This window comes from Macaca fascicularis, chromosome 19 (assembly GCF_037993035.2).
Source record: "Macaca fascicularis isolate 582-1 chromosome 19, T2T-MFA8v1.1".
NCBI classification, from domain to species: Eukaryota; Metazoa; Chordata; class Mammalia; order Primates; family Cercopithecidae; genus Macaca; species Macaca fascicularis.
In genome coordinates this window covers 13,574,465-13,597,856 of record NC_088393.1, presented here as the reverse complement: position 1 = coordinate 13,597,856, position 23,392 = coordinate 13,574,465, and the positions used below count along the sequence as shown (strand labels likewise).

At 50.7% G+C, this 23,392-nt stretch overlaps 1 long non-coding RNA gene across 1 annotated transcript in view; it reads right to left on the bottom strand.

Moving 5' to 3' along the window:
* The window catches only part of LOC123570323 (uncharacterized), a 35,893-nt gene extending 12,943 nt beyond the window's left edge, over window positions 1-22,950 (bottom strand). The window contains exon 1 of the long non-coding RNA XR_006694418.3: window positions 22,688-22,950. This is a non-coding gene — a long non-coding RNA (uncharacterized lncRNA). The remainder of the gene's footprint in view (window positions 1-22,687) is intronic.
* Between the last annotated feature and the right edge of the window lie 442 nt (window positions 22,951-23,392).

The window sequence follows — 23,392 nt, the reverse complement described above, 5'->3', positions numbered from 1 at the left end:
AGAAAGTTTCTGATCAGAAAAATAAGAGTCAGGCTGGGCTCAGTGGCTCATGCCTGTAATCCCAGCACTTTGGGAGGCCGAGGCAGGTGGGTCACTTGAGGTCATGGGTTCAAGATCAGCCTGGTCAACATGGTGAAACCCCATCTCTACTAAAAATACAAAAATTGGCTGGACATGGTTCTGGGCACCTGTAATCCCAGCTTACTTAGGAGGCTGAGACAGGAGAATTGTTGAACTCAGGAGATGAAGGTTGCAGCGAGCCGAGATCCCACCCTGGCACTCCAATTTGGGCGACAGAGCAAGACTCCGTCTCAAAAGAAAAGAGTCAGAAAGGCTCAAAAAGGCTCAATGACTTGTCCAGTGTCACACAATTATAAAAAGGGTGAGACTTGCCGGGCGCAGTGGCTCATGCCTGTAATCCCAGCACTTTGGGAGGCTGAGGCGGGCAGATCACGAGGTCAAGAGGTCGAGACCATTCTGGCCAACATGGTGAAACCCCATCTCTACTAAAAAAAGTACAAAATTTAGCTGGGTGTGGTGGCACTTGCCTGTAGTCCCAGCTCCTCGGGAGGCTGAGGCAGGAGAATTGCTTGAACCCGGGAGATGGAGGTTGCAGTGAGCCGAGATCGCGCCATTGCACTCCAGCCTAGCGACAGGGCGAGACTCCGTCTCAAAAAAAAGGATGAGACTTGAATCTGTAACCGGTTGGTTTCTGCTTTCCGTCCAGTCACACTTGCCATTTCCCTGAGGTGAGGACACGCCCCTGCTGGTTGAGACCTAGTTAACTTCTGCCACGTCCACCCCACCCTCGCCTCCGCCTCGTGATCCAGAACAACAATCTCCAGGTCCTTGAACTTCAGATGGTCCAAAGTTCAGGGAGGTTCAAGATATTGAAACCATCTCCTTCCCCTTCTCCTCCCAGCCAGCCAGGGAGAGTTAGGTTCTGCTACCTCTGGAACCAAACCATGAATCCAAAGTCCAGTCAGTGGGCCATGCTTGTAATCCCAGCACTTTGGGAGGCTGAGGGAGGCAGATCGCTTGAGGCCAGAAGTTCAAGACCACCCTGGGCAACATTGCAAGACCCCATCTTTACAAAATTAGCTAGGCATGGTGCCTCATGCCTGTAGTCCCAGCTACTTGGGAGGCTGAGGCAGGAGGATCACTTGAGCCCAGGAGGTGGAGGCTGCAGTGAGCTATGACCACATCACTGCATTCCAGCCTATGTGACAGAGTAAGACTGGCTATAAATAAATAAATAAATAAATAAATAAATAAATAAAGGCCAGGCACAGTGGCTCACATCTGTAATCCCAACACTTTGGGAGGCCGAGGTGGGTGGATAACTTGAGGTTGGGAGTTCAAGACCAGCCTGGCCAACATGGTGAAACCCCGCCTCTAGTAAATACACAAAAATTAGCTGAGTGTGGTGGCAGGCGCCTGTAGTCCCAGCTACTCAGGAGGCTGAGGCAGGAGAATATCTTGAAACCAGGAGGTGGCGGTTGCAGTGAGCCAAGATCATACCACTGCACTTCAGCCTGCACAACAAAAGTGAAACTCCATCTTAAAAAAAAAAATAAAATAAAAATAATAATTAATTTAATTTAAAAGAAAAATAATTAACTAATTAATTAAAAAGAAAAGTCCAGGCCAGGCATGGTGGCTCAACCTGCAATCTCAGTATTTTGAGAGGCCGAGGCGGGCAGATCACTTGAGGACAGGAGTTCACGACCAGCCTGGCCAACATGGTGAAATCCTGTCTCTAGTAAAAATTACAAAAATTACAGGCACGTGGTGGCACATGCCTGTAATCCCAGCTACTAGGGAGGCTGAGGTAGGAGAATTCTTTGAACCCAGGAGGCAGAGGTTGCAATGAGCCGAGATTGCGCCACTGCACTCCAGCTGGCCCACAAAGCCAGACCTTGTCTCAAAAAAAAGAAAAAGAAAAGAAAATTCCAGTTAGTGGGTGTACAGCTACAGCTCTCCTACCCACCTCGGCTCCTCTAAGACGACTCTCTGCCTTGCTGTGGGTCCACAGTGGCCCTGGGGGTTTCCACCTTCTGGGCAAAGGAAATAGGTGTGATGTGTTGTCTCTGGAGATACAGCGGTGTTAAACCAGAACCTTCCAACAGAAATCCAACGTACGTCACATTTAAAATTTCTAGCCTGTTGCGGTGGGTCACAACTGTAATCCCAGTATTTTGAGAGGCCAAGGTGAGCAGACTGCTTGAGCTCAGGAGTTCGAGACCAGCCTGGACAACAAAGTGAAACCCCCCATCTCCGCCGGGCGCCGTGGCTTACGCCTATAATCCCAGCACTTTGGGATACCGAGGTGGGCAGATCACCTGAGGTCAGGAGTTCGAGACCAGCCTGACCACCATGGAGAAATTCCATCTCTACTAAAAATACAAAATTAGCCAGGCATGGTGGCGCATGCCTGTAATCCCAGCTATTTGGGAGGCTGAGGCAAGAGAATCGTTTGAACCCGGCAGGTGGAGGTTGCAGTGAGCCGAGATTGCGCCATTGCACTCCAGCCTGGGCAACAAGAGCAAAACTCCATCTCAGGAAAAAAAAAAAAAAAAAAAAAAAAGGAAAGAAAGAAAGAAAAGAAACCTCATCTCTACAAAAAATACAAAATTTAGCCAGGTGTGGTGGTGTGTGCTTTTAGTTCCAGCTTCTCAGGAGGCTGAGATAGGAGGATCGCTTGAGTGTGGGAGGAAGAGATTGCAGTGAGCTGAGATGGCGTCACTGCACTCTAGCCTGGGCAACAGAGCCAGACACTGTCTAAATAAATAAATAAACAAACAAACAAAAATGTTCTGGTAGCCATGTTAAAGAAAGTAAAAAGAGGCTGGGCCCAGTGGCTCACACCTATAATCCAGGCACTTTGGGAAGCTGAGGCAGGCAGATCACCTGAGGTCAGGAGTTCGAGACCAGCCTGGCCAACACAGTGAATCCCCGCCTCTAGTAAAAATTCAAAATTGGCGGGGCATGGTGGCTCACGCCTGCAATCCCAGCACTTTGGGAGGCCAAGGCGGGCGGATCACAAGGTCAGGAGATCGAGACCATCCTGGAGAACATGGTGAAATCCCGTCTCTACTAAAAATACAAAAAGAAATTAGCTGGGCGTGGTGGCGGCCGCCTGTAGTCCCAGCTACTCAGGAGGCTGAGGCAGGAGAATGGCGTGAACCCTGAGGGCGGAGCTTGCAGTGAGCAGAGATCACGCCACTGCACTCCATCCTGGGCGACAGAGGGAGACTCCGTCTCAAAAAAAAAAAACAAAAAAACAAAAAAAAAAAAACAAAATTAGCCAGGCTTGGTGGCAGGTGCCTGTAATCCCAGCTACTCTGGAGGTTGAGGCAGGAGAGTCGCTTAAACCCGAGAGGCGGAGGCTGCAGTGGGCGAAGATCATGCCATTGCACTCCAGCCTGAGGGAGAAGAGCAAGACTCCCTCTCAAAAAAAAATTTTAAAAGCGGCTGGGCGCGGTGGCTCACGCCTGTAATCCCAGCACTTTGGGAGGCAGAGGCGGGTGGATCACGAGGTCAGGAGATTGAGACCATCCTGGCTAACAGGTGAAACCCCGTCTCTACTAAAGAAGTACAAAAACCAGCCGGGCGAGGTGGCGGGCGCCTGTAGCCCCAGCTACTCCGGAGGCTGAGGCAGGAGAATGGCGTGAACCCGGGAGGCGGAGCTTGCAGTGAGCTGAGATCCGGCCACTGCACTCCAGCCTGGGCGACAGAACGAGACTCCGTCTCAAAAAAAAAAAAAAAAAGCCTGGCCGTGTGTGGTGGTTCATGCCTGTAATCCCAGCACTTTGGGAGGCCGAGGCGGGTGGATCACCAGAGGTCAGGAGCTCAAGACCAGCCTGACCAACAAGGTGAAACCCTCCACTAAAGGGTTTCTTTACTAAAGAAAAGTACCTCACTTGCTGTGGACAACGGAGCCGGCTCCCACAAAGTCTGCACAAAGCCCGTCTCTACTAAAAATACAAAAATTAGCCAGGCGTGGTGGCAGGCACCTGTAGTCCCAGCTACTCAGGAGGCTGAGACGGGAGAATTGCTTGAATCTGGGAGGTGGAGGTTGCAGTGAGCCGAGATTGTGCCACTGCACTCCAGCCTAGGTGACAGAGCAAGACTCTATCTCAAAAATAAATAAATAAATGCACATACAAATACAAATACAAAAAATTAGCCAGGTGTGGTGGCAGGCCCCTGTAATCCCAGCTACTTGGGAGGCTGAGGCAGAGAATTGCTTGAACCCAGGAGGCAGAGGTTGCAGTGAGCCAAGATCATGCCATTGCACTCCAGCCCGGGCGACAGAGCAAGACTGTGTCTCAAAAAAGAAAGAGAGAAAGGGAGAAAGGGAGGAAGGGAGGAAGGGAGGAAGGGAGGAAGGGAGGAAGGGAGGAAGGGAAGAAGGAAGGGAGGGAGGGAGGGAAAAGAAAGAAAGAAGAGAGAGAGAGAAAGAGAAAGAAAGAAAAAAGAAAGAAAGAAAGGGAAAGAAAGAAAAGAAAGAGAGGTGAAACTAAGTTTTTTTAGTTGAGGTGAAATTCACATAGCATAAAATTAATTGTTTAAAATGTACAATTCTGAGGCATTTAGTACATTCACAGTGTAATACAACCACCATCTCCATCTAGTTTCAAAATATTTTCATGACTCCACCTGTAATCACAAGTACTCAGAAGGCTGAAGTGAAAGAATTGCTTTCCCTCAGAAGTTAGAGACCAGCCTCAGCAACATAGAGAAACCCCATCTATAAAAAAAATTTTTTTGGTTGGGCGTGGTAGCTCACACCTGTAATCCCAGCACTTTGGGAGGACAAAGCAGGTGAATCATTTGAGGTCAGGAGTTCGAGACCAGCCTGGCAAATATGGCAAAACCCCATCTCTACTAAAAATACAAAAATTAGCTGAGCATGGTGGCACATGCCTGTAATCCCAGCTACTCTGGAGGCTGAGGCACAAGAATCGCTTGAACCCAGGAAGTGAAAGTTGCAGAGAGCCGAGATTGTGTCACTGCACTCCAGCCTGGGCAACAGAGCAAGACTCTGTCTCAAAGAAAAATATATATATTTTTTTCTGAGGTGGAGTTTCACTCTTGTTGCCCAGGCTGGAGTGCAATGGCGCAATCTCGGCTCACTGCAACCTCCGCCTCCCGTGTTCAAGCAATTCTCCTGCCTTAGCCTCCCGAATAGCTGAGATTACAGGCATCCGCCACCACGCCCAGCTAATTTTTTTTTTTTTATTTTTAGTAGAGACAGGGTTTTGCCATTTTGGCCAGGCTGGTCTCAAACTCCAGACCTCAGGTGATCCAGCCACCTCAGCCTCCCAAAGTGCTGGGATTACAGGCGTGAGCCACCGTACTTGGCATATAAATATATATATACACTTTAATTAACTGGACACAGTGGCTCACCTCTGCAGTCCCAGTGCTTTGGGAGGCGGAGTCAGAATTGCTTGAGCCCAGGATTTTAGGGCTGCAGTGTGTTTATTTTTAAAAATAAAATTAATACGAGGCTGGGTGCAGTGGCCCACGCCTGTAATCCCAGCACTTTGGGAGGCCGAGGCGGGCCGATCATCTGAGGTCGGGAGTTCCAGACGAGTCTGGCCAACAACATGGTGAAACCCCGTCTCTAGAAAAATACAAAAAAATTAGCCGGTCATGGTTGCGGGTGCCTGTAATCCCAGCTACTCCGGAGGCTGAGGCAAGAGAATCGCTTGAACACAGGAGAGGTTGCGGTGAGCCAAGATTGTGCCATTGTACTCCAGCCTGGGCAAGAAGAGCAAAACTCTGTCTTAAAAATAATAGTAATAATAATACAATAATACACATAAAAATAAATTAGCCCAGCATGGTGCATACCCGTAGTCCTAGCTGCTCAGGAGGCTGAAGTGGGAGGATTGCTTGAGCCCAGAAGTTTGAGGCTGTATTGAGTGATAGTCATGCCACTGGACTCCAGCCTGGGAGACAGAGCAAGACCCCATCTCTAATAAATAAATAGGAAAAGGCCATGAATGTGCCCCTGTGGGAGGAGGTGGATGCCTTGGAATCCTGCAGGAGTTACCAGCTGTTACAGAGGTCACTGCATAAGCCCAGGGGGCCTCAGCTCCCTATGGGAACTCCTGAGTCAGGGGCCACCCGCAGTGCTTCTCATGGTGTGCAGAGCTGGGCAGGGATCAGTGAGGGCAGCCTAGGCCACGAGACACCCAGGGACCACAGGGACCAGCCCAACATGGCTTCTCAGGGAGACACTCCCAGCATCTCAGGGAGGACCCCTTCAGGGCTTGCTCTGAACCATTCATCCTGGTGAGGACCCAGCAGTGGAGGCGGAGAGAGTGTCCTTTATTTATTATATTTACTTTTTTTTTTTTTTGGAGGTGGAGTCTCACTCTGTCACCCAGGCTGGAGTGCAGTGGTGCGATCTTGGCTCACTGCAACCTCCGCCTCCCGAGTTCCAGTGATTCTCCTGCCTCAGCCTCCCAAGTAGCTGGGACTACAGGGATCCCCCACTACCATGCCTGGCTAATTTTTGTATTTTTAGTAGAGACGGGGTTTCACTATGTTGGCCAGGTTGATATTGAACTCCTGACCTCAAGTGATCTGCCCTCCTCAGCCTCCCAAAGTGCTGGGATTACAAGCATGAGCCACCATGCCCAGTGTTATTTATTTATTGAGTCAGGATCTCTGTTACCCAGGCTGGAGTGCAGTGGCACGATCATAGCTCACTGCAGCTTCAATCTCCTGGGCTCAAGCGATTCTCCCGCCTCAGCCTCCCAAGTAGCTGGGACTACAGGTATCAGCCACTGCACTTATATATATATATATATTTGTAGGGCTGGGAGCAGTGGCTCCCACCTTGTAATCCCAGCACCTTGGGAGACCAAGGCAGACAGATCACCTGAGGTCAGGAGTTCAAGACTAGCCTGACCAACATGGTGAAACCCCATCTCTACTAAAAATACAAAATTAGCTGGGTATGGTGGCACAAGCCTGTAATCCCAGCTCCTCAGGAGGCTGAAGCAGGAGATTATATATATATATATATATATATAATCGCTATATATATATTAAAAGATGGGGTCTCACTATGTTGCCTAGGCTGGTCTTAAATCCCTGAGCTCCAGTGACCCTCCCACCTCAGCCTCCCAACCTCAGCCTCCTCCAACCTCAGTGCTGAGATTAGAGGCGTGAACCATGGTGCCAGTGTCTTAAAATATAGCTGTGCACCATCTGACACTGGAGGGCTGTGGCCCCAGGCTGCGTGCCATCAGTGCCAGTGGAAGGAAGCTAACAGCCGCCCCTGACCCAACTATCCTCCTTCCATGTCAGGGTTTCAGACGCCTCCGCCTCTCGGTCTCTTCCCTCAAAGCCTCAGACAGCCCACTGACAGGCCCAGGCTCAGAAGTCCAGGCTTTCTGTAAATGTGAGATATAAAAAGAATCGTGGGGTAGAAATGGCCCCCAGCTTGCTAACAGATGCCACCCCCACGCTGCCCACAGCACCGCAAACACCCCCCCACACACAGATGTGCGCTCGTGCGCCTACATGCAGACACACGGTGACAAGCCCGCATTTAGAATCAGGGAGAAGGAGGCCAGCCAGCTGGGAGAAAGCCAAGCCTGACTTTATGAGGAAGGCCTCTCTCCTCGGGCAGAGCTGGCCCCTGGAAATGGCAAATCCTGTGGCTTCCTCAGCTAAAGTGGGTCAAGCCTGCACTAGGAATTCACCTCTCAGCAAGGACACAAGGACACTAGGACACTGTCAGGCCCTGGCTGCCAGGCCTTGACAGGACTCAGCCCAAGACTGGCCTTTCAGGGCTTTTTTTTTTTTTTTTTTTTTTACAGACAGGGTCTTGCTCTGTCACCCAGGCTGGAGAGCAGTGGCACGATCATAGCTTACTGCAGCCTCGACCTCCTGGGATCAAGCGATCCTCTTGTCTTGGCCTCCCAAAGTGCTAGGATTACGGGCTAGAGTCCTCTCCCCCAGGCCTTCCCAGGTTTTGTTACTTTTTATTTGTATTATTGTTATTATTATCTTTTTTTTTTTTTTTTTTTTTTGAGACAGAGTCTCGCTCTGTGACCCAGGCTGGAGTGCAGTGGCGTGATCTCGGCTCACTGCAAGCTCCACCTCCCAGGTTCACGCCATTCTCCTGCCTCAGCCTCTCAAGTGGCTGAGACTACAGGTGCCTGCCACCACGACCGGCTGATTTTTTTTTTTTTTTTTTTTTTAGTAGAGACAGGGTCTCACCGTGTTAGCCAGGATGGTCTCAATCTCCTGACCTCGTGATCTGCCCGCCTCGGCGGCCTCCCAAAATGCTGGGATTACAGGCATGAGCCACCGCGCCTGGCCTATTATTATTTTAAGTCTCTTTCTGTCTCCCAAACAGACAGTGGCACCATCTCAGCTCACTGCAACCTCCGCCTTCTGGGTTCAAGCGATTCTCCTGCCTCAGCCTCCCAAGTAGCTGGGATTACAGGCACCTGCCATACCCAGCTAATTTTTGTATTTTTAGTAGAGACAGGGTTTCACCATGTTGGCCAGGCTGGTCTTGAACCCCTGACCTCAGGTGATCCGCCTGCCTCAGCCTCCGAAAGTGCATGAGCCACCACATCGGGCCCTTCCCTGGCTTTGAACGCACATGGAGGACGACTAAGAATGTGACCATGGAGCCTCCGCACCTCCCGTCCCTCGGTCCCACCTTCGCCTGGCCACATGGCTGCACTTCTGCCTGGGGAGCCCATCTCTCTGTGCCCACTTCTCTGCTTCCAAAGACCCTTTTTCCTCTCTCCAGGCATCTACAGCCTCTACCCAGCCAGCCCCCTGAGATCTCTGCTCATGCACCCAACCCCACCTACAGCCTGAGAGCTCCCTAAGCCCACCCAGTGCCACAAGGCATTCATCTCCTGCCTCAGCCCATCTATCCTCCCCAGCAGCGGACTGCATCCTTTGCCCACCCATCTGGAATTTTCTGCCATTCCTTCAACTATATTTTGAGCATCAGCTGAGGATCAAGCACAGGCCTGGGAGCCGGGAGTGCACAGTGCTGAGGAAGAGAGATCCTGTTCCAGCCCTCAAGGGCTCACTATCAGATGGGGGAGGATCCATCAGCCCAGACTACATCAACAAACCAAAAGGAGGCCAGGCGCAGTGGCTCACATCTGTAATCCCAGCACTTTGGGAGGCCGAGGCGGGCGGATCACCTGAGGTCAGGAGTTCAAGACCAGCCTGACCAACATGGTGAAACCCTGTCTCTACTAAAAATACAAAAATGAACCGGGCATGGTGGTAGGGGCCTGTAATACCAGCTGCTCGGGAGGCTGAGGCAGGAGAATCACTTGAACCCAAGAAGCAGAGGCTGGAGTGAGCCAAGATCACACCACTGCACTCCAGCCTGGACAACAGAGAAAGACTGTCCCCAAAACAAAAAAAAAGGAAAGCTTACTGGCTTAGAGACAGGAAGTAGAATGGTAGAAGGGGCTGGGGGTGGTGGTGCAGAGAATATTGATTTGATGTTTAACAGAGATAGAGTATTCAGTTTGGGATGATGAAAGTATTCTGGGCCAGGTGCAGTGGCTCACACCTGTAATCCCAGCACTTTGGGAGGCCGAGGCGGGTAGATCACCTGAGGTTGGGAGTTCGAGACCATCCTGGCCAACATGGTGAAACCTCGTCTCTACTAAAAATAGAAAAATTAGCCAGGCATGGTGGTAGGTGTCTGTAATCCCAGCTACTCGGGAGGCTGAGGCTCGAACATTGCTTGAACCTGGGAGGCAGAGGCTGCAGTGAGCCGAGATAGCATCACGGCACTCCGGCCCAGGAGATAGAACGAAACTCTGCCTCATAAAAATATGTAATAATAATAATAATAAAGCACTGATCCATGTTGCAACATGCATGAACCTCAAAAAAAAAAAAAAAAAAAAAAACCATGATGCTAGGCTGGGCGCAGTGGCTCATGCCTGTGATCACAGCACTTTGAGAAATCAAGGTAGGAGCATGACTTGAAGCCAGTTGGACACCAGCCTGGGCAACAAAGCAAGACCCTGTCTTTTTTTTTTTTTTTTTTTTTGAGAACGAGTCTCGCTCTGTGGCCCAGGCTGGAGTGCAGTGGATTGATCTCGGCTCACTGCAAGCTCCGCCTCCCAGGTTCACACTGTTCTCTTGCCTCAGCCTCGCGAGTACCTGGGACTGCAGGCACCCACCACCACACCCAGCTAATGTTTTGTATTTTTAGTAGAGACAGGGTTTCACTGTGTTAGCTAGGATGGTCTCGATCTCCTGAACTTGTGATTCCCCCGCTTCAGCCTCCCAAAGTGCTGGGATTACAGGCATGACCCACCGTGCCCGGCATTTTTTTTTTTTTTTTTTTTTTTTTCAGAAGGAGTCTCCCCAGCCTCCTGAGGAGCTGAGATTACAGGCGCACGCCACCACGCCCAGCTAATTTTCATATTTTTAGTACAGACGGGGTTTCACCAGGTTGGTCAGGCTGGTCTCGAACTCCTGACCTTGTGATCCACCTGCCTCGGCCTCCCAAAGTGCTGGGATTACAGGCATGAGCCACCGTGCCCAGCCACAAAAAATAAAAAAAGTTTTATTAGTCAAGCATTGTGGTACACACCCATAGTCCCAGCTACTCAGGAGGCTGAGGCTGGAGGATTGCTTGAGCCCAGGAGGTTGAGGCTGCACTGAGCTATTTTCACACGACTGCACCCCAGCCCAGGCAACAGAGTGAGACTGTTTCTAAAACTAAATTTTTTAGGCCGGGCTTGGCGGCTCATGTCTGTAATCCTAGCACTTTGGGAGGCTGAGGCGGGCGGATCACAAGGTCAGGAGATCGAGACCATCCTGGCTAACACAGTGAAACTCCATCTCTACTAAAAATACAAAAAATTAGCTGGGCGTGGTGGCGGGCACCTATAGTCCCAGCTGCTCAGGAGGCTGAGGCAGGAGAAAGGCCTGAACCCGGGAGGTGGAGCTTACAGTGAGCCGAGATTGCACCACTGCACTCCAGCCTGGGCGACAGAGCGAGACTCCGTCTCAAAAAAAAAAAAAAAAAAAATTATAAAATTTTTTAAAAATCATGCTGAGTGAAAGAAGCCAGACACAAAAGGCCACACAGTAGATGATTCCATCGATATGAAATGTTCACAATAGTCAAATCCACAGAGACAGGAAGCAGATTGGTGGGTGCCAGGGGCTGCTGGGAGGGGGAATGGGGAGTATTTAATGAGGACAGTGTTTCAGTTTTCCAAGATGAAAAGAGTTCTGGAGATGGATGGTGGTGACGGCTGCACAACAATGTGAATGTTCTAAATGTCACTGAAATGTTCTCTTTAAAATGGTTAATTTTGAAATGAAGTATGGAACGAGGAAAAAAGTTTTTCTAAAAAAGTTAAAAAAAAAAAAAAGGCCGAACACAGTGGCTCACGCCTGTAATCCCAGCACTTTGGTAGGTCGAAGTAGATGGATCACCTGCAGTCAGGAGTTTGAGACCAGCCTGGCCAACATGGCGAAACCCATCTCTACTAAACATACAAAAATTAGCCGGGCGTGGTGGTGGGCACGTGTAGTCCCAGATACCCGGGAGGCTGAGGCAGGAGAATGGCTTGAACCTGGGAGTCAGAGTTTGCAGTGAGCCAAGATTGTACCACTGCACTCCAGCCTGGCGACAGAGTGAGACTCCGTCTCAAAAAAGAAAAAACGGCCGGGCACGGTGGCTCACGCCTGTAATCCCAGCACTTTGGGAGGCTGAGGTGGATAGATCACAAGGTCAGGAGTTCAAGACCATTCTGGTCAATACAGTGAAACCTTGTCTCTACTAAAACTACAAAAATTAGCCGCGCATGGTAGCGTGCGCCTGTAGTCTCAGCTACTTGGGAGACTGAGGCAGGAGAATCACTTGAACCCAGGAGGTGGAGCTTGCAGTGAGTGGAGATTGTGCCACTGCCCTCCAGCTTGGGCAACAGAGCGAGACTCCATCTCAAAAAATAAAGAATAAAAACAAAAGGAAAAGAAAGAAAAGTGCACTAGTTGCGCTGAGGAGATAAGAGAGGCTGGGGACCAACTAAGGGAGCTCAGGGCACATCTCCAGATCCAAGACAATGAAAGAGATGGAGCCTGGTGTAGACACTGACAGTAGACGGGGGTAGAGAAACACAGAGACAGCGGATGGGCCTGGGGGACTGGTTAGGGGAGGTGACCCATGGAATAGATCTGACCCATCCGCCAGGAGATGCGACAGGGGAGCTTGCTTGCTGATTTTTCTTTCTCTCTTTTTTTTTTTTTTTTTTTTTTTTTTTTTGAGACAGTCCCGCTCTATCGCCCAGGCTGGAATGCAGTGGCATGATCTCGGCCCACTGCAACCTCCGCCTCTCGGGTTCAAGTGATTCTCCTACCTTAGTCTCCCAAGTAGCTGAGACTACAGGCAAGCGCCACCACACCCGGCTAATTTTTTTGGTATTTTTAGTAAAGATGCGGTTTCACCATGTTGGCCAGACTGGTCTCGAACTCCTGGCCTCAAGTGATCCACCCGCCTTGATCTCCCAAAGTGCTAGGATCACAGGCGTGAGTCACCGTGCCCCGCCTCCTTCTTTTTTATTTTCTCTCTCTCTCTCTCTGTCTCTCTTTCTTTCCATTTATTTATGTATTTTTAATTAATTAATTAATTAATTATTTTGTGAGACAGAGTCTCCCTGTGTCGCCCAGGCTGGAGTGCAATGGCATGATCTTGACTCACTGCAACCTCCTCCTCCTGAGTTCAAGTGATTCTCGTGCCTCAGCCTCCCGAGTAGCTAGGATTACAGACATGCGCCACCATGCCCGGCAAATTTTTTTATTTTTAGTAGAGACAGAGTTTTGCCAAGTTAGCCAGTCTGGTCTTGAACTCCTGACCTCAGGTGATCTGCCTGCCCCAGCCTCCCAAAATACTGGGATTACAGGTGTGAGCCACTGCGCCTGGCCTTTTTTTTTTTTTTTTTTTTTTTTTTTTGAGACAGAGTCTCGCTCTGTCGCCCAGGCTAGAGTGCAGTGGCACAATCTTGGCTCACTGCAAGCTCCGCCTCCCAGGTTCATGCCATTCTCCTGCCTCAGCCTCCTGAGTAGCTGGGACTGCAGGCACCCGCCACCACGCCCGGCTAATTTTTTTGTATTTTTAGTAGAGACAGGGTTTCACCGTGTTAGCCAGGATGGTCTCCATCTCCTGACCTTGTGATCCGCTCCCCTCAGCCTCCCAAAGTGCTGGGATTACAGGCGTGGGCCACCATGCCCAGTCTCTTTGGGTTTTTTTTGTTTTTTTGTTTTTTGTTTTGAGAGACAAGGTCTCACTCTATTGCCCAGTCTGGAGGGCGGTGGTGCAATCATGGCTCACTGCAGCCTGGAACTCCTGGTCTCAAACAATTCCTCCCACCTCGGCTTCCCGAGTAGCTGGGACTACAGGCATGTGCCACCATGCACGGCTAATTTTTTTTGTACAGACGGGATTTTGCTATGTTGCCAAAGTTGAACTCAAACTGAGAGGGGGAGCTTGAGTTGAGGCAGAGGTCTGGCCTCCTGGTCTTTGCTCCTGCCGTGCCCATAGCCAGCCTGCCCACCTCAGTCCTCAATCCTGTTTCATCTTGAAGAGCCCAATGCCCCTCCTCCCCAGGGGGCAGCCAGTGTTAAGGATCAGTCCTTAGCGAGTCCTGCCTCCAAATCACACCAACCTCTTTGCCATGCCAATGAATAATCCTGGGACAGCCTGAATCAGGGTCAGATTGACGTGAGGGTCTCAGGCCCCTTAGAAGAGGGGTCCACAAGCTGCTTCTCCAATGAGCCAGACAGTAAATATTTTCAGCTTCAAGGGCCAGACAGTCTGTTCAATGACTCAATTCCGCGGTGGAGCGTAAAAGCAGCCACGGATACAGGGTAAATGAATGAGCACAGCTCCGTGCCAATAAAACTTTATTTATGGACACTAAAATTTGAATTGCATATACTTTTCCCCATGTCGTGAAATTTCCCTTTTGATTTTTTTTCCCCCAACCATTTAAAAATGAAAAAGCCATTCTTAACTCACAGGCTGTGCAGAAACAGGTGGCAGGCTGGATTTAGCAAGCCCCGGTTTAGATGGTTCCAACACCAGCTCCTCTCTCCCTCCGCCCCACATCTGCCCCTTCAACTCCCATATCAGGGAGTCTGGGAGGATTATCCATTTTTTAAGAAGTATTCTTATAAGGATAATAGAGTCTTACATTGTGAAAATAAAAACCTGAGTCCAGCTACTTGGGAGGCTGACACTAGAGGACTGCTTGAGCTCAGAAGTTTGAGTCCAGTCTGGGCAACATAGTGAGACCCCTATCTTTAAAAATTAAGGCCGGGTGCAGTGGCTCACACCTGTAATCCCAGCACTTTGGGAGGCCGAGGCGGGCAGATCACAAGGTCAAGAGATTGAGATCATTCTGGCTAACATGGTGAAACCCCATCTCTACTAAAAACACAAAAAATTAGCCGGCGTGGTGGTGGGCGCCTGTAGTCCCAGTTACTCAGGAGGCTGAGGCAGAAGAGTGACGTGAACCCAGGAGGCGGAGCTTGCTGTGAGCAGAGACTGTGCCACTGCACTCCAGCCTGCGTGACAGAGACTCCATCTCAAAAATAAATAAATAAATAAAAATAAACTTTTTTTTTTTTTTTTTGAGGCAAAGTCTTCTTCTGTCACCCAAGCTGGAGTGCAGTGGTGTGATCACAGCTCACTGCAGCCTTGACCTCCTGGACTCAGCAGATCCTCCCACCTCAGCCTCCCAAGTAGCTGGGACCACAGGCACCTGCCACCACACCCAGATAATTTTTTGTATATTTTCTAGAGACAGGGTTTCTCCATGTTGCCCAGGCTGGTCTCAGACTCCTGGGCTCAAGCAATCTTCATGCCTGGGGCTCCCAAAGTGCTGGAAATAGCTACTGCACATGGCCTTAAAAAAAAAAAATGTTGACAAAGAGTCTTTGTCAACATTTGGGACAAATGTTGTCAACATTTGGGAGGTGGAGGTTGCAGTGAGCTGAGGTCATGCCACTGTACTCCAGCCTGGGCAACAAGAGCGAAACTCTGTCTCAAACAAACAAAAAAATTAGCCAGATGTGGCCCAGAGTGGTGGCTCACACCTGTAATTCCAGCACTTTGGGAGGCTGAGATGGGTGGATCACTTAAGGTCGGGAGTTCCAGAGCAGCATGACCAACAAGGCGAAACCTTGTCTCTACTAAAAATACAAAAAATTAGCCGGATGTGGTGGCACGCGCCTGTAATCCCAGCTACTCAGGAGGCTGAGGCAGGAGAATCACTTGAACCTGGGAGGCAGAGGGTGCAGTGAGCCGAGATCGTGCCACTGCACTCCAGCCTGGGCGACAGAGTGAGACACCATCTAAAAAAAAAAAAAAAAAAAGGTTGGGTGTGGTGGTGGCTCACACCTGTAATCCTAGCACTTTGGGAGGCCGAGGCGGCTGAATTACCTCAGGTCGGGAGTTCCAGTCTAGCTTGGCCAACATGGTGAAATCCTATCTCTACTTAAAATATAAAAATTAGCCGGGCGTAGTTGCAGGTGCCTGTAATCCCAGCTACTCAGGAGGCTGAGGCAGGAGAATCGCTCGAACCAAGGAGGCAGAGGTTGCAGTGACCCGAGATTGCGCTATTGTACTCCAGCCTGGGCAACAAGAGCAGAACTCTGTTATCTCAAAAAAAAAAAAAAAAAAAAAAAAAAAAAAAAAAAAGTGTGAGGGGGAGGAGTGGACAAATAGGAAAGTTGTTCAGCTTTGCAGGGTCTCTGTCAAAACAGCTGCAATCTGCCATAGTAGCAAAAAGGCAACCACAGATAATATGGACTCAAATGGGTGTAACCTGTGTACCCTGAATTCATGAAGGCTGAAATTGCAATTTCTTATAATTGTTATGTATCATGGAATACTCTTCTTTTGTTTTCAACCGCTTAAAAATGTAAAAACTATTCTTAGCCCAAGGGCTGTGCAGAAACAACGGACGAATGCCGCCTATGGGCTGCGGTTTGCAGACCTGGGTCCAGTTGGCTGCTTGTTCTCCCACACATTGTTGGGGGCTGGCACAGGCTAGGCTTTGCCCACAAAGGTGTTGCGTGAATGAACACTGAGTGCGTGAATGGTGGCAGCCAGCCGGGCCAGCAAGAGAACCCTTTCGTCATCACCTCTTTCCTGAGCAGCCTTGGGAAAGCCGCTTAACCTCTCTGGGCCTTGTGTTTACAGCTGTAGGTGATCCCAATGTTAGTCTTGCTGGTTTGTTTTGAAGATGTTAAATTATCTGGCCTGCACAGGGCCTGTGTCAGCCTTGGTGGGGGCCTAGGGATTCCCACTCCTCCTCCCCAAAGCTGAGAGGCTGTCCTTAAAAGGGAAAAGGTAGCTGGGCACACTGGCTCACACCTGTAATCCCAGCGCTTTGGGAGGCCGAGGCAGGCGGATCATGAGGTCAGGAGTTCGAGACCAGTTTGGCCAATATGGTGAAACCCTGTCTCTACTAAAAATACAAAAATATTAGCTGGGCCTGGTGGCAGATGCCTGTAATCCCAGCTACTCGAGAGGCTGAGGCAGGAGAATCGCTTGAACCCAGGAGGCAGAGGTTGCAGTGAGCCGAGACCGCGCCACTGCACTCCAGCCTGGGAAACAGAGCGAGACTCCGTCTCCAAAAAAAAAAAAGGGAGAAGGCAGAAGTCAGGAGCCTCCCCACACTAGCTCAGGGCCCCCCAGCATCACCCCTCAAGCCCGCCGGGCTGGCGCCAGAGCCTGGCCAGCACCACACACACACTCTCCTCCTGGCCTAAATATATTCCAACCTCAGAGACATTCCACGCCCCACGCTCACTTCCGCCTTCCTGCCCTAGCGTGGTACCAGAAAAAAAAATCCCACCGAAAGAGGGCGGGTAGAGGAGGAGGAAGCAGGAGAGGGCAGTGTGGCCGGTCTTGAGATGTGACCTGAAGGGTCCTGGCCTTTATGGGGATGCTGGGATGGTAGAGATTGTAGGATGAAGAGGACCTCCATTCTGTTTCTCTCCTCTTCTCAGTCGCTCTGAGTCACCATTCCAGCAGCCCCTGGCCTGGAGCCAAGGCGGAGTGGGACATGAGGGCAGAAGCCAGGCAGGGAGATGCGCTTGAGTCCCTGGTTTCTCCTCCACGCCCATAGGGGCCATCGGTCTTGGAGCACACACCTTAGCACCCACCTAGTAAATTTGGAGGCAGGGTCAGGGCACTCCACGCCCTCTGGCTCCAGGGCACCACTGCCACCACCCACCCCTGGGAACCAGGAAATAGAACAAGGCAGCCTGACTCCACCCACCTCAGGCTGCTGTCCAGCAAGCCCACCCACCAGGAAATGGGCGGCTGGCACCCCTCGCTCCAGGTAGAGGGACAGTGCAATGGGCCATGCTATGGTCTCACTAATCCCTTCCTAAGATTCTGGAACCCACAGATCACCTCCACCACAAGGACTCGATCCAGGCCCAAGACGAGAAATCACATGTTCCTGGCCCAGTGCGATGGCTCGTGCCTGTAATCCCAGCACTTTGGGAGGCCGAGGCGGGCAGATCTAGAGGTCAGGAGATTGAGACCATCCTGGCTAATGGTGAAACCCTGTCTCTACTAAAAATACAAAAAATTAGCCGGGGCTGGTGGCAGGTGCCTGTAGTACCAGCTACTTGGGAGGCTGAGGTAGGAGAATGGCGTGAACCTGGGAGGCGGAGCTTGCAGTGAGCTGAGATCACGCCACTGCACTTTAACCTGGGAGAAAGCAAGACCTTGTCTCAGAAAAAAAAAAAAAAAAAAGAAAAAAAAAAGAAAACACACGCTCCAAGTTACTTTGCAGGTTGGTGTGAGTGTGGACAGGTAGAACAGTTGAAGCAGGCGGCAAGGCTGTGCCCCACCCCGCCCCAACATTTGGCAACATCTGGAGACATCTTTCATTGGCACAGGGTTAAGGCCAGGGCTACTAGTCAACATCTAAGATGCACGAGTAACTCCCTGCACAAAGAATGATCTGGCCCCACATGGAGAAACCACAGACCGGACGCAGTGGCTCATGCCTGTCATCCCAACACTTTGGGAGGCTGAGGCAGGAGGATTGCTTGAGGCCATCCTGGGCAACACAAGAGAGATCCCCATCTCTGAAAAAAAAATTTTGTTTTTGTTTTTGTTTGAGACAGAATTTCACTCTGTCACCCAGGCTGGAGTGCAGTGGAGCGATCTTGGCTCACTGCAATCTCTGCCTCCCAGGTTCAAGCAATTCTCCCGCCTCAGCCCCCCAAGGAGCTGGAATTACAGATACTCACCGTCTGGCTAATTTATGTATATATATATATGTGTGTATATATATATATGTGTATATATATATATATATTTTTTTTTCTTGAGACAGAGTCTTGCTCTGTCGCCCAAGCTAGAGTGCAGTGGGGCGATCTCAGCTCACTGCAACCTCCGTCTCCTGGGTTCAAGCAATTCTCTGCCTCAGCCTCCTGAGTAGCTGGGACTACAGATGCCCATCACCATGACCGGCAATTTTTGTATTTTTAGTAGAGATGGGGGTTTCACCATGTTGGCCAGCTCATTGCAACCTTTGCCTCCTGGGTTCAAGCAAGCCTCCAGGCTCAGACTTCCGAGTAGCTACAATTACAGGCATGCAACCACCATACCCGGCTAATTTTTGTAGTTTTAGTAGAGACAAGGTTTCACCATGTTGGTCAGGCTAGTCTCGAACTCTTGACCTCAGGTGATCCGCCCGCCTCGGCCTCCCAAAGTGCTGGGATTATAGGCATGAGCCACTATGCCCGGCCTAAGAAAAAAACTTTTTTAATTAGCTGGCCAGGGTGGTGCGCATCTGTAGTCCCTGCTACTCGGGAGGCTGAGATGAGAAGAATTGCTTGAGCCTAGGAATTTGAGGCTGCAGGGAGCTATGATTGTGTCACTGCACTCCGGCCTGGGTAACAGAATGAGACCCTGTCTCAAAAAAAAAAAAAAAAAAAGGAGTTGGAAGACAAAGTTTTGGTGAAGATGTGGGATTCTCACTGGCCTGGAACACCAAGCGAGAGGGGGCTTGGAGCTGCTTGGGTGCCTGGGAAGAGCTGCCAAGGGGCCTGTCCAGTCTAGGGAGTGGCCAGGCTAGCAGGGAAGACAGTAGGAATATCCCTCCTAGCTGAGATATGTCCCCAGCTTTTCAAAATGTACAGGTCAGCTGCCAGGGAGGGAGTCACCTGGAGCAGGGGATGCGATCACTCGGGTTATCTGGGACAATCACAGGTAACCTCAGTCTGTCTGAGGCAGCCTGAGGGTGGGGCAGAGAATTTCCCAGGAGCCCTGTGGGATGGGGTGTGCCTGGCTGTGTGGGATCTGCTGAGCCTGGACAAGGCAGCTCTGAGCGTTAAGGAGACCGAGCTAGCCCATCCAGTCTGACCAGAAACCCAGGCTCAAGCTTGGGATATGAGGCCATGGGGGAGGATCCTAGCTCCAGCCGCCCAGTCTCAGGGACGGGGCTGGCTTAGTCATCGTGGAACCACTGGGAGGTTGAGGGATGTGTGTGCCTGCCCCACCCTCTACCCCAGGGATGTCCAGAGAGTCATGAGAAAGAGGGACAATGACCAGGCATAGTAGCTCATCACAGCACTTTGGGAGGCAGAGGCAGGAGGCTCACTTGAAGCCAGGAATTGGAGACCAGCCTCAGCAACATAGCAAGACTCTGTATCTGCAAAAAAATTTAAAAATTAGCCAGGCATGGTGCTGTGCACCTATAGTGCACAGCTACTTGGGAGGCTGAGGTGGGAGGATCACTTGAACACAGGAGTTCAGGGCTTCAGTGAGCTATGATCACGCCACTGCACAGCAGCCTGGGCGACAGAGTGAGACCCTGTCTCTAAAATGAAGGGGTGGCCTGCCCCTCCACACCTGTGGGTGTTTCTCGCAAGGTGGAACGAGAGACTTGAGAAAAGAAATAAGACACAGAGACAAAGTATAGAGAAAGAAAAGCGAGGGCCCAGGGGACCGGCGCTCAGCTTACAGAGGACCCACGCCGGCACCGGCCTCTGAGTTCCCTTAGTATTTATAGATAATTATCTTTACCATCTTAAAGATAAGGGAGTGGCAGGACAATAGGATCATTTTTAGGGAGGAAATTAGCAGTAAGACATAAGAACAAGGATCTCTGTGACATGAATAAGTTTAAAGGAAAATCCCGTGCCTTGAGATAAACCTTTTAGCAACGTTGTTTCATCCTATCACATGGGGATAAACCTTGGACAATACCTAGCTTTTCTAGGAACAAAGACGCACCCTGCACGCCCAAAATCCATTAAACCTTGAGTTACCACAGCACATGTCTCTTGCAAGGACAAGGTTGGAGGTAGGGTCACAGATTAACAGCATCTCAAATACAGAACAAAATGGAGTCTCTTATGTCTACTTCTTTCTATATAGACACAGTAACAGGCTGATCTCTTTCTTTTCCCCACATAAAAAAATCAAACAAAAGAAAAAAGAAAAAGAAGAAAGGCCGGGCACAGTGGCTCACACCTGTAATCTCAGCATTTTGAGAGGCTTAGGGTAATGGATCATTTGAGGCCAGGAGTTTGAGATCAGCCTGGCCGACATGGTAAAACCCTGTCTCCACAAAAAATACAAAAATTAGCCAGGCGTGGTGACACACGCCTGTAGGCCCAGGTACTGGGGAGGCTGAGGCAGGAGAATTGCTTGAACCCGGGAGGTGAAGGTTGCAGTGAGCTGAGATGGCACCACTGCTCGGCAGCCTGGGTGGAAAAAAAAAAAAAAAAAGTCAAGAAAAAGAGGCACAAGCCTGGGAGAAAGGAAGGGAACCAATGAGGATCCCAGGCCGCGTGCAAAGATACAGCAGTGCCCACTTAGTGCTCAGAGAACAAAGACCCTCCCATGAACACCCCCAATACAAGTGGCCTCATCACAGCACCTGCCGCCCTGCCCCTGCCAGAGCTGCAAAGCAAAGCAGAGAGGTTACATTATATACATGTAACAAGTGTTCTCATATACACCATGTACATGCACAAATAAGTGATTTTCTTGAGACAGGGCCTTGCTCTGTTGCCCAGGCTGGAGTGCAGTAGCATGATCATAGCTCACTGCAGCCTCAAACTCCTGGGCTCAAGCCACCCTCCCGCCTCGGCCTCTAGAGTAGCTGGGACTACATGTGTGCGCCCCCATGCCTGGCTAATTTTTTGCAGAGATAGGGGAGGGGGGTGGTCTCACCATGTTGCATAGGTTGGTCTCGAACTCCTAGCCTCAAGTGATCCTCCCACCTCAGCCACTCAAAGCTTTGGAATTACAGGCATCAGCCACTTTGCCTGGCTCAATTTTTTTTTTTTTTTTTTTGAGACGGAGTCTCGCACTGTCGCCCAGCCTGGAGTGCAGTGGTGTGATCTTTTCTCACTGCAAGCTCCACCTCCCGGGTTCACGCCTTTCTCCTGCCTCAGCCTCCCGACTAGCTGGGACTACAGGCACCCGCCACCAAGCCTGGTTCATTTTTTGTATTTTTAGTAGAGACAGGGGTTCACTGTGTTAGCCAGGATGGTCTTGATCTCCTGCCCTCATGATCTGCCCGCCTCGGCCTCCCAAAATGCTGGGATTACAGGTGTGAGCCACGGCACCCGACCTTTTTTTTTTTTTTTTTTGAGATGGAGTCTCAAAGTCTGGAGCAACCTCGGGCTCACTGAAACCTCATCCTCCCAGGTTCTAGTGATTCTCCTGACTCAGCCTCTTGAGTAGCTGGGACTACAGGTGCACACCACCACCACCAGCTAATTTTTTTTTTTTTTTTTTTGAGACGGAGTCTCACTCTGTTGCCCAGGCTGGAGTGCAGTGGCGCGATCTCCACTCACTGCAAGCTCCGCTGCCTCCGGGGTTCATGCCCTTGTGCGCCTGCCACCACACCCGGCTAATTTTTTTTTTGTATTTTTAGTAGAGACAGGGTTTCACCGTGTTTGCCAGGATGGTCTCGATCTCCTGACCTAGTGATCCGCCCGCCTCGGCCTCCCAAAGTGCTGGGATTACAGGCGTGAGCCACCGCGCCCGGCCTAATTTTTGTATTTCTAGTAGAAACAGGATTTAACCATGTTGGCCAGGCTGGTCTCGAACTCCTGACCTCAAGTGATCCGCCTGCTTCAACCTCCCAAAGTGTTGAGATTACAGGCGTGAGCCACTGCACTTTGTGAAACCCGTGGTGAAACCCTGTCTCTACCAAAAATACAAAAATTAGCCAGGTGTGGTGGCGCACGCCTGTAGTCCCAGCTACTCGTGAGGTTGAGGAAGGAGAATCATTCAAACCTGGGAGGCGGAGGTTGTAGTGAGCTGAGACTGTGCCACTGCACTCCAGCCTGGGCGACAGAGTGAGACTCTGTCTTAGAAAAAGAAAAAAAACCTCCCAGACTGAAGAGAAGCAGCCCCAGGGGCATGCACCCTCAGCTTCCCCCTCCAAACTGGCTTCATATCTAACCCTCATGGGGGGGAATTTCTGGTCCCAAACAGCATGACAGCACTTTGAACATTCCAGTATCTGTTTATAAGGTAGTGTCCGCAGGGATTTGGAAGGTGTCTGGAGAATGCCTGGAAGGCAGCGCGCTAACTTCAGTGGCCTCCCCCAGCCAGCAGCACGAAGGGGTGAAAGAGTCCCAGGAGCCCCACCCCACCTACCGCCACCTCATCCTGAGTCTGAGAGCTGCAGCCGGCACAGACCAGGCGGTGAGTCATTGCAGGTTTGCTTCAAGCCTTCTGGGTCGTGAGAAACCAAACCAAGTTTCACTCCGGAAGGGCGCGCCTCCGCAGCAGGGGAGAGAAGGAAGGGGGTTGGGGGTGGGGTGGTCTCAGGTGGAGGTTAGCAGCAAGCTGGCCTGGAGCCCAGGCTCCAGAGCTTACCAAGCCCCAGCTGCTGGGCCCCGGCCCCTCTGGCCTCTGACACACCCCTGACTAGGCGGCCGCCCGGCAGGCCCTCCCTGCCCTCGGGTCTAAAGGCTGAAGCAATGAGCCATTTCCTTTCCTGTGCCCTCGGCCAGGGCCCCGCTGATTCCAGACACCAGCTAGGACGGGTAGTGCCGAGTGGCTGGAGGCAGAGGGAGGAGACTTGCAGCAGCCTCTCTCCAGTCTAGCTGTTGGATCATGCTCAGTAAATAATGTTTACAAAATAAGTAAATAAACAAGTCAGGGTGGGGCACGGTGGCTCACGCCTGTAATCCCAGCATTTTGGGAGGCTGAGGCGGGTGGATCATGAGGTCAGAAGTTCAAGATCGGCCTGGCCAAGATGGTGAAACCCCATCTCTACTAAAAATACACAAATTAGCCGGGCATGGTGGTAGGCGCTTGTAATCCCACTCCTCAGGAGGCTGAGGCAGAGAATTGCTT